Source organism: Chiloscyllium punctatum, chromosome 21 (genome assembly GCF_047496795.1).
Source record: "Chiloscyllium punctatum isolate Juve2018m chromosome 21, sChiPun1.3, whole genome shotgun sequence".
NCBI lineage: Eukaryota > Metazoa > Chordata > Chondrichthyes > Orectolobiformes > Hemiscylliidae > Chiloscyllium > Chiloscyllium punctatum.
In genome coordinates this window covers 32,763,488-32,779,589 of record NC_092759.1, presented here as the reverse complement: position 1 = coordinate 32,779,589, position 16,102 = coordinate 32,763,488, and positions in this window count along the sequence as shown.

Below are 16,102 nucleotides of genomic sequence, written 5' to 3'. Positions count from 1 at the left end.
CAATAAATGTCAAAGATGCACCATTTTATGGTTCAATAACTTTCTCTATATCACTGTTCTAAAACGTGTTCCTATGTGCCCTCGGATCCTAGTCCAATGGAAACATCTTATCGACATCCACTCGCTCCAGGTCATTCAGTATTCTGTATATTTCAATTTTATTCCCTCTCATCCTTTTAAACTTTATCGACTATAGACACAGAGTCCTCAAACATTTCTAAATACAATAAGCTTTTCATTCCTCTGACCATTCTCGTGAAAGTCTTCTGAATACGCTCCAGGACCAGTACATCCTTCCTGACATATGGAGCTCAAAAGTGAGCAAAATACTCCAAATGTGGTTTGATAAGAGCCATATACATCCTGTTCTTATATTGAATTCTTCTCGGAGTAAATGCTTCCAATCCTAATTACAATTGTTCTCCTAACTACTGCCTCAACCTGCAAGCTTACCTTGAGAGAACACTGCACTAGAACTCCCCAGTGACTTTGCACTTCAGATTTCTTAATTTCCTCGCCATTTAGAAAATAGACCATGCCTCTATTATTCGTTGCAAAGTGCATGACCTCACACTTTCCAACGTCGGAATGCATCTGCCGATTTCTTTACCTGTCGAAATCCTTGTTCAGCCTCTCTGCCTACTCAATACGACCTGGCCATCTGCCTATCTTTGTATCGTCTGCAAACCTAGCCAGAGTGCACTCAATTCCCTCATCTAGATTGTTAATGTAACAAGTAAAAAGATATGATTCCAACACTGAACATTGTGAATCACCACTTGTCACCGGCTGCCATCCTGAGAAGTACTCTTTTATCCCCACTCTCTACTTTCTGCCAGACAGACAAGCTTCTATTCATACCACTACCCTTGCTCTAACACCACGGATCGTTATCAAAACCAGTAATCTCCTGTGTGATACCTTGTCGAAGGCCTTCTTGAAGTCCAGGGGGATAACATCCATTGGCTGTGCTTGGTCGAGCCTGCTCATTCGTCTTCAAAGCGTTCCAATAGATTTGTCAGGCATGAACTTCCCTTGACGAAATCATGCCGGCTTTGCCCTATTTTAACAATCACTTTCAAGTATTCAGAAATCTTATCCTTCACAATGAATTCCGGGATCTTACCCACGACCGAGGTTAAACTTTTCATGGTGGGTTTTTGTTGTCTTTTTCTTTATTCTCTTTTTAAAATGGGGTGTCACGCTAGTGGGTTCCCAGTGCTCGGGATCGTTCCTTACTCTAGTGATTCCTGAAAGATCAAGACGATCGCCTCCACTCCTTTTTCAGCTATTACCCTTATAATATTGGGATGTAGTCCATCTGGTCAAGGTTATTTAACCACCTTAGGACCATTACAGTTTTTTCTAGCATGTTCTCCATGGTAGTGGCCATCATACGCAGCTCTGGCCCCTCAATCTCTTGAATGTTTAATGTATTACTCGTGCCTTCCACAATCAAGGCTGATGCAAAGTAATTATTCAGTTCCTTGGCCATTTCTCGTTCCCTACTACTATCTCCCCAGTATCATTTTCCAGCAATCCAATGTTCACTTTTGCCGCTCTTTTGAACTTTATATATCGAAACAAACTGTTAGTCTTCTTTTATCTTAATAGCTCGCTTACCCCCCTTATTTAATAATCTCCCTCTTTATTTTATTTTATTTGCCCTCTGTTTTGTCTTTGTAAGCTTCCCAATCCTCAGGTTTCCCACTGCACATTGCCACATTATATCCTTTCTCTTTTGCTTTTATGCTATACCTGAGTTCCCTAGTCAGCTATGGTTGCCCCATCCTCCCCATATAAGCCTCTTTTTTCCTCAGGATAAATCTCTGCTGTGCCCTGACTTACTCCAAAAATCTCCTGCCATTGCTGTTGTACTATCTTTAATGCTGGGCCTGTCTCCCAGTCAATTCTAACCAGCTCCTCCCTCATGTCCCTGTAATTGCCTTTATTCAGCTGTAATACCATTACTACTGATTCTACCTTCTCCATCTGAATCTGCAGTATAAGTTCAATCATATTATGATCACTGCCTGCTAAGAATTCCTTCACCTTAAGCTCCTTCATTTATTTCACCTTTGCAAGCTGCTCCAAAAAGCCATCTCATAGACATTCCACAAATTCCTTTCCTTGCGAACCACTACCAACCTGAATTCCCAGTTCACCTGCATAATGAAATCCCACAGGATCACTGTAACTTTGTCTTTCCTACAGAAATTTCTAGCTCCTGGTGTATCTTGCACCTCAGCTTCCTGTACATAACTCTAACTGCATTTTTTTCACCTTTTTGATTCCTCAATTCTACCAACACAGATTCTACATGATCTGACTTTACTTCATTTCTTATGATTGATTAGTGATTCAATTCCATTCTTAATAATGAAACAACTCTATTGCTCTGCCCACCTGCCTATCTTTTCGACAGGATGAATATCCTTGAATATTCCGCTCCGAATCCTGATCCTCTTGCAGTGATATCACTGTAATGCCCATGTCGTGCCTGCCAATTTGTGAATGAGTCACAAGCGTGTTTACCTTATTCCTTATGCTGCATGCATTTCGATATGATAGTTTAGTCCTGTATTACCCGTTGCTCTTTTCACTGTCATTTGTTTGTCCAGCCGTTGGTACCTACACAGACCCTGTCCACTGGATCATTCCCCGCCCAATCCAAGTTCTTCTGCAGCCCAGATGATATATCCCAAACCCAAGTACCAGGTAGGCAACACATCATTCAGGACTCTCAATCCCAATCACAGAGAACAGTAGCTATGTCTCTAACTCCAAGTATCCATCATTGGGCGGCACGGTGACACAACACTGCTGCTTCAAAGTGCGAAGGACTCGGGTTCAATTTCAATCTCTGGACCCTGTGTGTGTGGGCTTTGTAAATTCTTCCCGTGTCTGCATTGGGAACATTAACTCTTTCGTCTCTCCACAGTATGTCTCTGTGTTTGCTTCGGATTTCTACCATCTACAGTATTTTTGCTTTGGTTCGACAGAGAAATCTCGCAAACGTGACAGGTTTTTGTAAAAGCAGCCGTGCATCGCGGGTTCCCTGGTTGTTTAGGAATCTTGCCCGGCCCCTTCCGTGTGTGCAGTGTCCCTGGATACCCATTCCATCCCTTTCAGTCTGTCAATCTATCGTCACTACATGCAGCCTTTTCTTGTGCCACCCCTGGTACTCCCCACACCCCATTGCCTCGCACTGGACACTCCCTTCGCAGGACTGTGCACACAATGACACTGGGCACTTTCTGACCCACTGGGGATGCTGGGTAAAGATCCTGCCATTGAAAGGAACAGAATAACTAAAGTCCAATTGAATAGCAAAGCAGAGTAAACAAGCTGCATGACATCCATCTGCTCTGACATTTTCTAGTTTTCTGTTTATCCTCGTACAACTGCAAATATATGGTTCATATGTATACCTTTGTAAAAACAATGACTGCAGATGCTGGAAACCATATTCTGGATTAGTGGTGCTGGAAGAGTACAGCAGTTCAGTGGTGCTCTTCCATCACCACCAAACTATATGTATACCTTGTCAAACAGGTTTAGTGGCGGGGATAGATATCAGATCCTCTGGGCATTGGACTAATTCAGTGGACTCCACTTTCCTGAGGTCACACTTAAGTTTTTATTATCAAGTCTATCCACTTTAAATAAAAGGCCTTGCGAGAGTTCTGTTGAAAGGATATTTGAATTTTGGAGACACCAGAATATGCGAGTGAGGTTAGGACTAGGAAGGTAGCAAAGTCAAATACATGTCCAAACAGCTGGCAGGGCAGGCAGCACTTCTGATATGTGGATCATTGGGATTCCCGAGTCGGTAGGACCTAAACAAGAAAGACTGGATGGACCTGAACTTGCAGCAATCTCTGATATGTGGAGAGGGGTAATAGCAGGAAAGACAGTGGGACAGCAATGGCAGGGGATTCCAAGATTAATTCAGGAGACACTGCAGAGATTCATGCTGAGGAATAGAGGCATGATACAGGGAGGATAAGGCAACCAGGGCTGAGGAGGGAAGTCAGGGATTGCATACAAGCAAAAGTGTTAGCACACAATGTGGTGAAGGGCAGTGTGAAACGAGAGAATTGCAAAACTTATAAAGACCAACAGAGGACAAAAAAATAAGGAGGGAGAAGATTAAATATAGGGGTAAGCGAACCAACAATATAGAGGAGACTGTAAGAGGTTCTTGAGATATATAAAGTGCAAAAGAGAGGTAAAAGTTATATTGGACACTGGAAAATGATGCTGGAGACATAGTAGTGGGAAACAAAGAAATGAATGAACAACTTGGCATCAGTCTTCATGGTGGAAGGCATGAATAATTTCACAGAAGTTGAAGAGAGTGAGAGGGCAGAGCTGAGTATGGTGGCCATCATCAAGAATAACATGTTAGAAAACTGAATGACCTGAATATGGATAAATCACCTGGACCAGGTGGACTACACCCCAGCTTTGGAAGGGAGATAGCTGAAGAGGTAGTGCAAGTATAAGTAGTAATCTTTCAGGAATGACTAAAATCAGGAAAGGGCCAAGAGGCTGGAAATTGCTAATGTCACACCCCGTTTAATAAGTGAGAAAATGGAAAATTACAGACTGATTAGCCTTACCTTAGTTGTGGGTAACAAGCTGGAATCCATCGTGAAGGATGGGATTTCTGAATACTTGAGGTCTTTGGTAAAATAGAACAGAGTCAACATGGTTTCATCAAGAACAGTCAGGCCAGACAAACCTGTTAGAATTCATTGAGAGAGTAACAAGCAGATTAGACCAAGAAGAACAATAGAGGTTATCCGCTTGCTCCACAAGAAACTTTTGATAAGTTGCCACACAGGAGGCTATTGAGAAAGATAAGGGCCCATGGTGTTCGAAGCAATGTATGAACATGGATAGTAGCATGGCTGTCTGACAGAAAGCAGGGAGTTGGGATTAAAGAGTCCTTCTCAGGATGGCAGCCAGGGACAAGTGGTGTTCCACAAGACTCAATGTTGGGACCACAACCTTTCCCTTTATGCATTAATGATTTGCATGAAGGAACTGAGAGGATTCTGGCTAGGTTTTCAAACAGTGCAAAGATAGATAGAGGGACAGGTAGCACTAAAGAGGTGGTTCGGCTACACGAGGATGCTCTCGCGCATCTCCTCAACTTCCCGCACCTCCGTCCTTGATCTCCACCTTTCCAACTACAACAAGGACAGAACCCCTCTGGTGCTCGCCTTCCATCCCACCAACGACAGGATTCAACGCATCATCCTCCGCCATTTCTGCCACCAACAGTCAGACACCACCACCAGAGGAATAATTCCCTCCCCACCCATATCAACAGAGACCATTCCCTTCACATCTCCCTCGTGAAGTTCATGCACCCTCAACCCCACCCAGCCACCTTCCACTCCTGACACCTTCTTTGCCACTACAAGAGGTATGAAACCTATGTCATCACTCCCTTCTCACCTCCATCCAAAGCCCAAAGGATCCTTCCACGTCAGGCAAAGAACATCCTGTGCATCCAAACACCACATCTACTCTGTCCATTGCACCGGATCTCCTCTCCATTGGGGAGATTGGACATCAATTTGCAGAACGGTTCAGGTAACACACTCGGACACACACACCCAAAAACCCCACTTCCCTATCCTTGAATACTTCAACTCTCCCTCCCACTACAACAAGGACATGTATGTTTTTGGCCTCCTCCATGGCCAATTTCTAGCCAGTAGTAGTCTGGAGAAAGAACGCATCATCTTCCACCGAGGGACCCTCCAACCACACGGTATCAAAGGCAATTTTGCCAATTTCCTCATCTCCCCTCCCACCATCTTATCCCAGATCTAACCCTCTAGTTCAGTACCGCCCTCTTGAACTGTCCAACCTGTCCATCTTCCTTCGCATGTATCCACTCCACCTTCCACTCTGACCTTTCACTATCACCACACACCTTCATCGAGCTATTGCTGTCCAAGCTAGCTTCCTCCCAGCCCCAGCCTCTCCCATTTGTCTCTCAGCCCAGTTCCGCCTAACGCCCTCATTCCTGATGAAGACTTTATGCCTGAAACATCGATTCTCCGGCTCCTCGGATGCCGCCTGACTGGCTGTGCTTTTCTAGCACCACACGTTTTGACTCTGATCTCCAGCATCTGCTGTCTTCACTTTCTCCTATTGAAGGATTTGTTCAGGTTAGGGGAGTGAGCAAAGATATGGCAGATGGAGTATAACGTGAGCAAGTGTTACATCATGCACTTTGCCAGGAAGAATACTGGCATGGACTATTTTCTAAATAGCGAGCAGGTTCAGAAGTGAAAAGCGCAAAAAGCCGAGGGAGTTCCAGTCCAGGAGTCTCGAAAGCTAATCTTGCAGGTTGTCAACAGTTAGGAAGGCAAATACAATGATGGCATTTATTTCAAGAGGGCTTGAATATAAATGCAGGGATGTACTTCTGAGGCTGTATAAGACTTTGGTCAGGCCACATTTGGATTATTGTGCACAGTTTTGGGTTCCATATCTCAGGAAGGATGTACTGGCCCTGGAGCGTTTTCCAAGGAGATCCACGAGAATGGTCCCAGGAATGAAAAGCTTAACATATGAAGAACATTTGAGGGCTCTGGGTCTACATATGATCGAGGTCAGAACATGTTAAGAGGTCGACTCAAAACTTAGAGGATACTGAATGGACTGGAAAGAGTGGATTTTGGGACGATATTTCCAATGGTAGGAGAGACTAGGCCCCGATGGGAAAGAGTAAAGAGAAGACCTTTCAGAACAGAGATACGGACGAACCTCTTCAGCCATAGAGTGGTGAATCTATGGAATTCACCGCCACAGAAGGCTGTCGAAGCCAGGTCACGGAGTATATTTAAGAGTGAGACAGATAGGTTCTTGATTGTAAAGGGGATCAAGGGTTACAGGTAGAAAGCGGGAGAATGCGGTTGAAAAGCTTAACAGCCATCATTGAATGGTGGAGCAGGCTCAATGGGCCTAATGGCCAAATTTCTGCTCCAATGTCTTCTGGTTGTATGGTTTCAATATTGGCTCTCCTCATTCCTCATTGGAGTTGTATCATGGAATTTGATCTTCATATGATTTATGAAGAATAAAATTCCAATACTGATGGCTGGGAAATATCATATTCCCTCCCTCTGGTCTCAGGAGCCATGTCCCCAATATCATAATCACACTGCAATCGAAATCCAGTAAAATTTACTTCATCATAGTTGATTGACATCGAGAACATGAACAGCTGACCCTCACCTGCCCTCTCTGATCCTCGAATAACTATCTGAATTCTGTGTCACATCGTATTCTATGTTTACATATCCATGCCATTTGTCTGTTATCCTCATGTTGTTGTATGCACGTGTTCCTGTCAGAAAATGGACTAGAAAAGTTCTCTCCATATTTTACTGACATTATAATCACTGATCAGTAGTTACAGACTATATGTTTCGATTTATAAACGGAGAAACTTTTTTTTTATGTTCTGACAATCCTTTGACATTACTCGCATATCTAAGGCAGATTGAATGATTACATACAATCAATCTACCATCTCAAATATTTCTTCCCTCTGTTCATCCCCCCCCCACACATATCCCATGCCAAATGTGTAGCTTTAAAGTTTTTTTGAATTTTAATAAAATCAATATTGAATTCAAAGGGGTTAACTGAAGCTATTTGTTCAGTGACTGTGATTAATGTCAATCTCCATGGATCCTAATTATCGCAATGGAGAGTTTTCATTGTTGAAAGATAAATGAGCTCTGTTCAATGTGCTATCCCATAGTATGAGTAGGAGCATCACTGACAGCACTAACAGGGATCAGCAGATCGAAAGAGAGAGAGATGGGGAGGAGAGATCAGAATCTGAGAACATTAGACTGGAATGTTCCAACAATGGACTGTAGTTTATCCTCGGGTATTTAATGGCTTTCTCGGCCTTGGATATCATTTTCATGGCGGATCCAGGATATCCTTTGGATTATTCAAGGTGGTTACTATCCCATCCTCGCTATAGTTGGTGCTCCTAGTAAGTCATTATATTTAATAGGAGAAAGTGAGGACTGCAGATGCTGGAGATCAGAGCTGAAAAATGTGTTGCTGGAAAAGCGCAGCAGGTCAGGCAGCATCCAAGGAGCAGGACAATCGACGTTTCGGGCATAGGTTCCTGAAGATTGGCTTATGCCCGAAAAGTCGATTCTCCCGCTCCTTGGATGCTGCCTGACCTGCTGCACTTTTCCAGCAACACAATTTTCAGCTTTGAAGTCATTATATTTGTCTACTAAACCGGATTGACCTGAATTTCTGCTCATTATATATAAATTTTGGAAAGTGCAAGTCAATGTCTTCAGTTCCAAACAAAAATTTCTTTCTTTATATATTATAACTATTAAACTACTATTTATAAGTTACTCACTGACATGCGAGAAGGAACCAGACTGATGTCAAACTCCATAATCCATTTTGTCCTTCACAGATTTACATCTCCATGTCGTCCCCACTCACCAATCCTGTCCAATATCACCATCATGATATCCCAGTCTCGTCCTCAGTCTCAGTGCAACCTCTGAATAAACCATTTGTGCCTTCGTTCAATCCGAATGCAATAGTTTCATGTTACTTCTAACCACATGTCCATCATTAAATAATTGCTCTTAAGAATGTTTAACTTGTTATCTGCACGTACGGGAAGACAGATTATGGTGGTCAAGCCATTGACTGATAATCTAGAGCAACAGAATAATGGTCTGTTGATATCTCATGAAGGAAAATGGGGTGTTTAAAAGCAACCATTATTATTTGCTATAAAAACCAATCTGCTTGCCTCAAGAACTTTAGGGAAGTCAATGTGTCATGCTTCCTTCGTCAGGTTTCGGTGTGACTTCTGTGATGAACACGTGGGTGTACTGTACCATTGAGAGAATTAAAAGGCAGCAATAACTATCTGACAGCACCAAGTGTTCTGAAAAATAGATATGATATTACATTTGGTTGAACAACCTGATTAGCTCATTGTCTGAAAAACAAAAACAAATTCAGCAAAACATTTTAAATTATACCCCAAAATACCCACCTCCAACCAAGTATGAATTTGTTATATTGACAAATCTTAAAAGCCAATGATACAATCCCCAATAGTTTAGCGGTACCAGACCATGGAAAATTGAACAGTTGAGAGGAGAACTGCCAACCTACCAGCATGCAAAGACTGGCTGAAAAATAGCTCTCCTATTGGTACCTTTACTAATTAGTAACTGGTGAAGCAGAATCCCCAAGAAGAAAAGAAGACAGGAATATGGAGAAGAACTGAAAGCTTCCTGATTTTGAGATAAGAAGTTTTGTTTTGTAAATCTTAATTAGGAGTCTTAACGGACTAGTATTGTGGAGGGGGAAGATAAAAGACAGGTTAGAGGAAGAAGTTGTAAATAGTCATTCGTTTATTATTCTCTGTTATACTTTAAGAAATAAAGTTGTTAATTTTAACTTTAAATACTATTGGACTCGAGAATTATAACAGATTACTGCATGGGATAAATCTTTTCTCTGTTGCTGGTTTTAATTAAGCAGGAAGACTTATCCTGTGTTGTAACACTACAAACCCACAGCTATTCAATTTACCCTTTACGGTACTGTGGAACAGCTGAATCAGCCACTCAGTTCAAGATCTGCATAACATGCTGCCCTGACCAGGGCTTCATACATCCTGTGAGAGAAGAACAGAAGTAAAGATAGCTCCCTTTCTCTGCCTGTTTTCTGTATTGCTACATCTCATTTCCATTCAGGTACGTGATCATCCCCTATTTTAAATGTATTCAATCTCATTGAAATTCTACCTGAGAGTGATGCAGAGCTCCATAGGCAACTCTGGTGCTCGCTTTCTTGATGCTGACGTACAGATGTAAGGGACTTATAAATTCCATGTCAGTCGTAGTTCATAGAGAAGGAATGGCTTTTTCTGGCACAGGAAAGAAATGGCGATGTCTAAGTGAGAGAAAAGGTGCTTTGTGATCATCCAGGGGAGGGTTGTTGAGGCAGTATTTGGGGTACTGTGGATCGACTTTCTCCAAGTTTCACCAGACAAATCCCTGGGATGATGGCACCATGAGCAGTGAGTGAAGCTCAGTGAGAGAATAAGAGGTGATTGCATTGAACCTTAAGGGGGATGGACAATCACTCATGATGTTCTAAACAGACACTGATACGGTGATAAGTTCCATGGTTTTTTTCACGCAGATTACATGATTCTCGATAGTTTAAGAGCCTCTGAGAACTTTCCACATAACCACTCCCACTCCCTATTTCGACTGAGAAAGAGAGGGGAAAGGGAGGAGAGAGAGTGGGGGGGGGGGGTGGAGAGAGAGTGGGTGCCAGGTTTTTAAATAAACTGTCTCAACATTAGTACAGTTCAATTGCGTGATCCTGCAATGAACCTCATGTTATCCATAATCTCGACAGCAACAACAATGCCATCATTATAAAAGTGTTAACTCTTTCCAGCAGTGTAGAGAGAAGGAATGTCTTTTTACGCTATAGGAAAGAAACGGAGATGTCTAAGAGGAAAAAGAGTTATTGTGATCATTGCTGAGAGTGTTGTTGAGGCAGCATTTGGGATATTGTGGACAGACTTTCTCTCCTTTATAAGGAATGATCGCCTTGCCACAGAGAGAGTGCAATGGGGTTTCACCAGACTCATCCCTCGGATGGTGGTGCCATGAGGAGAGAATGATGATTAATCTCCGGCGTTGTGAGAGAATGAGAGGCGATTGCATTGAAATTTGGGGTGAAGGACAGTCACTCACGATGTTCTAAATAGATACTGATACCGTGAAAAATTCCATGGCTTCTTTTATACTCGGGTTACATGACTGTCAATAGTTTAAGACCCTCTGAGAATATTCCCCTCACTCCACACCCAATCCCCATTTCGCATGAGAGAGACAGCGGACCAGTCTTTGAATAAACCCTCCCCACAGTAATACAGTGCATTCCGTGTGTGGTCCTACACTGAAATGCTCGTTATTCGCAATCCCTACAGCAGCCACAATACCCTCATGCTAAAACAGTTAACTTTTCCCACCAGATTCTGACCCCCATGGAGAAAATGGGTGTGTCTTCTCGGAGATGCAAGTTGCCTCCTTGAGACTTGGCACAAATCATTTGGCTTCCCTCCTCACTGCCAGCAAACCTTGTTAAAGTAGCACCCGTTGTAAAAACAATGGAACCATGATTAACATCATGGACTCCTCTATCAGTGCAGTCTTGGTTTCATTAGTTTGTCGTGTTGGAATATAAATGACCCCCTCTTGTTCCTGTATAACTGTCTCGTGGGCATGAATAGCCTCCTCCTGGTCTCATGGAACAGGTTTAAGGGTCTGATTGAGCTCTGCCTGTTCGTGTTTAACAGCTCGATGCACTGAACAGACCACTCTTCTTCCTGTGTAACAGGCAGGAGTATTGAATGTGCTGTCACTTTTCCTGTTCCTGAATGTTAGCTCATACCCGTGTGCAACCAGCTTGAGATGCTGAATGAGCTCTTCTTTTAACTGCGGAAATGGGCAGTGTCTGGCCGTGCTGTTACATAAATGTTACCGATACTTTAACAGCACAAACCGGAATGCTGTCCGGGTCTTGATGCACATGGACGCAGAATGGTTCAGGAGCTGATGGGGGACAAAATGTTCTGAACATTTTGTGATCTTCAGTCATCATACCCACTTCCGATCTTATGATGGGAAAAGACATTGATGGAGCAACTGAAGATGTTTGTGCTGAGGAGACTAACGTGAGGATCTCCTGCAGAGATGTCCCGGGACTGAGAGGGTTGTTGGCGACTGACCCCAAACCTTATTGTGTTCTGAAAGACCACGTCCAGTGGGAAAGTTGCACCTGATTCCCATTCAGCTCAAATACATAGGTGGTCCCAATGCCATCCTCAGTCAAATACTGCATAGGTATCTTAGCCATTCACTCTTTCCTGAGCCCCTGTGTTCGCCTCTTGTTCATATCAATAGGTGATAATGTATGTGTAGGGAGTGTTTTCCTCTCACAGAAGGTAATCACTGTTAGAAATTATCTGGGCTAGAGATCTAGGGGAGCTACATTACTGAAAGCATTTCAGTCGGAGGTAGATGGATTTATGACCTGTCAGAGAGCTAAGGGGTGAAGAATTGGGCATTAAAGGGGAGTTAATGTCAACAGTAGATCAGCCATGATGGTATACAATGGCTTAATCATCCGAATTACCTGATCCTATTCCTTTTGTTCTCCTATTCAGTAATTGCAAAGTTAATGTTTGTAATTTTCCTGAATGTTCTTTTATTGAACTTTGCAATCAGAGAGAGTGAAGTATTTTGTAACTCATCTCTGGTTGAGGTATGGGGACTGTATTCACAGTGAATCTGGGTCTATAATATGACCAACAAATGAATCACAAGTTGCAGAGAGGAAACACTCTGTAATGAGACCAGAGGCGTCTTTTGAACCAAATAACATTTTCCAACCTACACCAAACCATGTGTGACAGTCTTGAGGGACTGGATGAGATACTGTGTTACTGTGGACCAGGTATCTGGGACAAGTGGCCTCCATCTGCTCCTTGCAGGAGCTGTGAGGGGTTGAATAGAACACAGAAACATAAGACTGAGCAGCAGGAGTGGGCCATTAGATACTTTATCACCGCCTCATGTGCTTTTGGTCTCAGCAGCACGTTTCTGTCTGTATGCCATTTTACTACATACCAAAAACAACTTTGAATAAATGCAAACATCCAGAAACCACAATCCTCTGGGGAAGGGAATTTCCACTTGAGCAGCCCTTTGAGAATTTCTCATTTGTGTTCCACTAAATGTTGGAAGGTCATTATGTCCTTTTCCAGTCCCACTCCTCCACTGGTTACACCAATCTTAAATGCAGCCAGTTTAGTGATGTGGCCAATGATGTAGATCTCAGAGTAGGTCATTTTCAAGAAAAATGTGAGACACCGAAAGTTGAACTCATAACAAATGGTAAAATGACAGAGTGCCCCAAATGTTATTCTGCCTTTGAAGTTACTCTGCTCACACAAGCTACTGCTAGTGGGATTTCTTTCTGGAACAGTTGGATTTGGCTGAATTCCCATCGTTTCAGGCAGCGAAGAGATTCCAATGAACCCTCACCAGGAATCCTTCACAAGTGGTAAAGATAACTCAGGGATTTTCTGGTCTCACACTTTGCTATCGGGCGCAACAAAGTAAGAGAGAGGGATCAATCGGCTGCTGCTTCTCAGGCAGGGAACATTTTTCTCCTTTTCTGTGTTGGAACAAATAATTATGTCAACTGACCACCAAACTGGACCATGTGCGATCTCCTGGAACATTCTCTGGAAAACCTGATTATGGAGTATATGCAAGTGCGTCATTGCTCTTGTTGTGCACAAATCCTTCCAGTCCCAAAAATTTCCAACTTTACAATTTGATGACATGCTTATATGTGTCTGTGTAATTTGTAAATATTGGTAGGTGTCTTCATAGTATGTGTGTTAATATCAATGTATCTTTTCCTTAAAATTTATTCTCTAGCTTTAGTCTCCCTGACAGAAGATAATATGCATCCAGTTTATACAGTTTTCATAAAGTCATGGATGGTTCAATATTATTTCTCAGCTAAGATCAATACTGATAATCCCCCATAACAAAAGACCTGCTTTCCAGGAATGAGTAAATCTTCGAAAAGAATTATATCTTTTTATTTTAGTTTAGTGGATCAAACCTGAACACAGTGTATTAGGTGTGGTCTCAGTAATGCCCAGTACAGATGCAGTAAAACATTCCTGCAATTAAACCCGATGTATTTTTTGCCAAAAACAGCATTATTCCACTTACCTTCCAAATCACTTGCTACATCTGACTTCATATGATTCATGTCGCAAGAACATGGAAACCTCCTGTATCACAGAGTTCTGCAATCTCTCTCCATTTAAATTGTTTACCATTGTTTCATCTTTCATGCCAAAACAAATAACCTACCTTATATTATTTCTGCTGAAGGTTTGCTCACTAACCTTCCCTGCCTGTATCACTTTGCAGCTCTCATACCTCCATTTGACGACACATTGAATGGCCATCTTGGTGTACGAGTTTATTGAGCTCCAAGCCAATCCCTCCCCTTCCTCCAGATCTTTGATAAAGATTATTGATAATTGATGACCCCACAGTGATCTCTGAGGCACTCCATCAGTTACAGCTTTGCAGCCTGAAAATAAACATTTGTCTTTACTCTCTATTTCCTGTTGGCAACAGCTTCCCTGTTCCTGAGTAGTAGCTCAGGTGGGTTGAAAGGCCTCCTCCTAGACTGTGTAGTGTACTGAACGAGCTGAATTACTTCATTCTATATTCCTGTGTAATTCCTTACAGGCGCATAATGGCCTCCTCCTGTCTCATTGTAACGATCCTGTCTGACTTAATGGAGTGGTCCCCTACCCTGTAACAGCATCGAGGGGTGGATTGAGGGAACAACACATGGGGTAGGGACAGCAGTATATCTCTGTAACAGCCTCGAGTGGTGGAATGAGGGAACACATGGGGTAGGGGCAGAAGTTGCCTATTCGGCTGCACCATTCAGAATGCTCATGGCTGGTCCGAGTGTGCCTGACCATCCATTTCCTGTCTGTTCCCAATAAACACTGACCCTTCTGTCCAGTAAAGGTCTCAGTCTGGAATATCTTCTATAACCGAGTCTTCACTGCTCCCTGAGGATGAGGACACCACAGGTAGCACAAGACTAAAGTGAAAGGGACATCCTTATTTCATTGTGGGACAACTGTTATTTTAAAACTGTGTTAACTGAACATCAAATCACCACCTCTTTTCAGACATAAGTGCAGAATAATTAGGAATAAAGATGAACCACTATGGACTCCAAACCTATCCCACATTCCCACTGACCCTTTCCATTCAAATATTTATCACGCTGATCCTCTGCTACTGTCTGAGGAAGAGAATGCCTGATAGCATAATACCGCAGGAGCATTAAGGAAATGAGCAGATCGAAGCCATTCAGCCTATCGAGTCTGAAATTCCGTTCAATAATTTCTTATTAGTACCTCGACCTCATTCTTCTGCCTTTTCCCTGAAATCCTTGATCCCCTTACAAATCAAAAACATATCGATTTGTGTCTTAATGACACTATTGTCTGTGCCCCTGTGTGTCTGTATGTGAGTAAGTGTTTGTGCGTGTATCTGAATGTGTGTGTGTATCTATGCCTGTGTTTTTGTATGTCTGGATGTGTGTGTCTGTGCCTGTGTTTTTGTGTGTCTGTATGTGTGTGTGTGTGTGTGTGTGTGTGCCTGTGTGTGTGTGTGTCTGTGTGCTTGTTATCTGTGTGTTTCCGTGTCTACATCTGTCTGTCTGTGTTTCAGCCTGTGTTGCTGTCTGTATTTATGTCTATTTGTATGTGACTGTATATGTCTCAGTGTGTTTATACGTGTGTGTATGCCTATGTCCTTGTAAGTATTGTGTGTGTTCGTCTGTGTATTTCTGTGTCTGCGTCTCTGTGAAGTGAGGTATCTGTGGCTGTTTTTTTTTTGGAAATGAAAGGACTGTTGTGAGTGTTGTGGGAGCTGCCAGTGGGTTTAAACTGAGAAATGTCTTTCACTGAACATTAATTCTTAACTGGTCAGTAGGACGTGGATGTTTCAGATTATCCACACGAGGCGTCCTGATCCACTCCAGCTCCTTAAGAGTCCTCCCCACATGGCGGGGTGAGGGGAGTAAGGGAACGGATATCGGGCACTCCACTACCCGGCTTGGAAATTTCTATCCTATTCCAGGCGGTTTCTCCTGGAATGGGAGAAAGGGGTGGAGGGAGAGTGTGAATGGGTGACCCTGCTGTTGTGCTGGTGTAGTTGGGGAAAGTTGTGAGGTGTCTGGAATGAGTCAGTCGACAATTTTGAATCCATATATTATTATTAGTTGCTGAATTCAATAGTGAGAGTGGTACTGCCTGAGCCTTATTTGAAGACAGAGCGTGAACCTTGTTCGGGGCTAGGTGCTATAACAGATATACAGTGAGTGTGAGGGAGCAGAGAGTATATGGTAAGTCTTATCCTAACAGAGA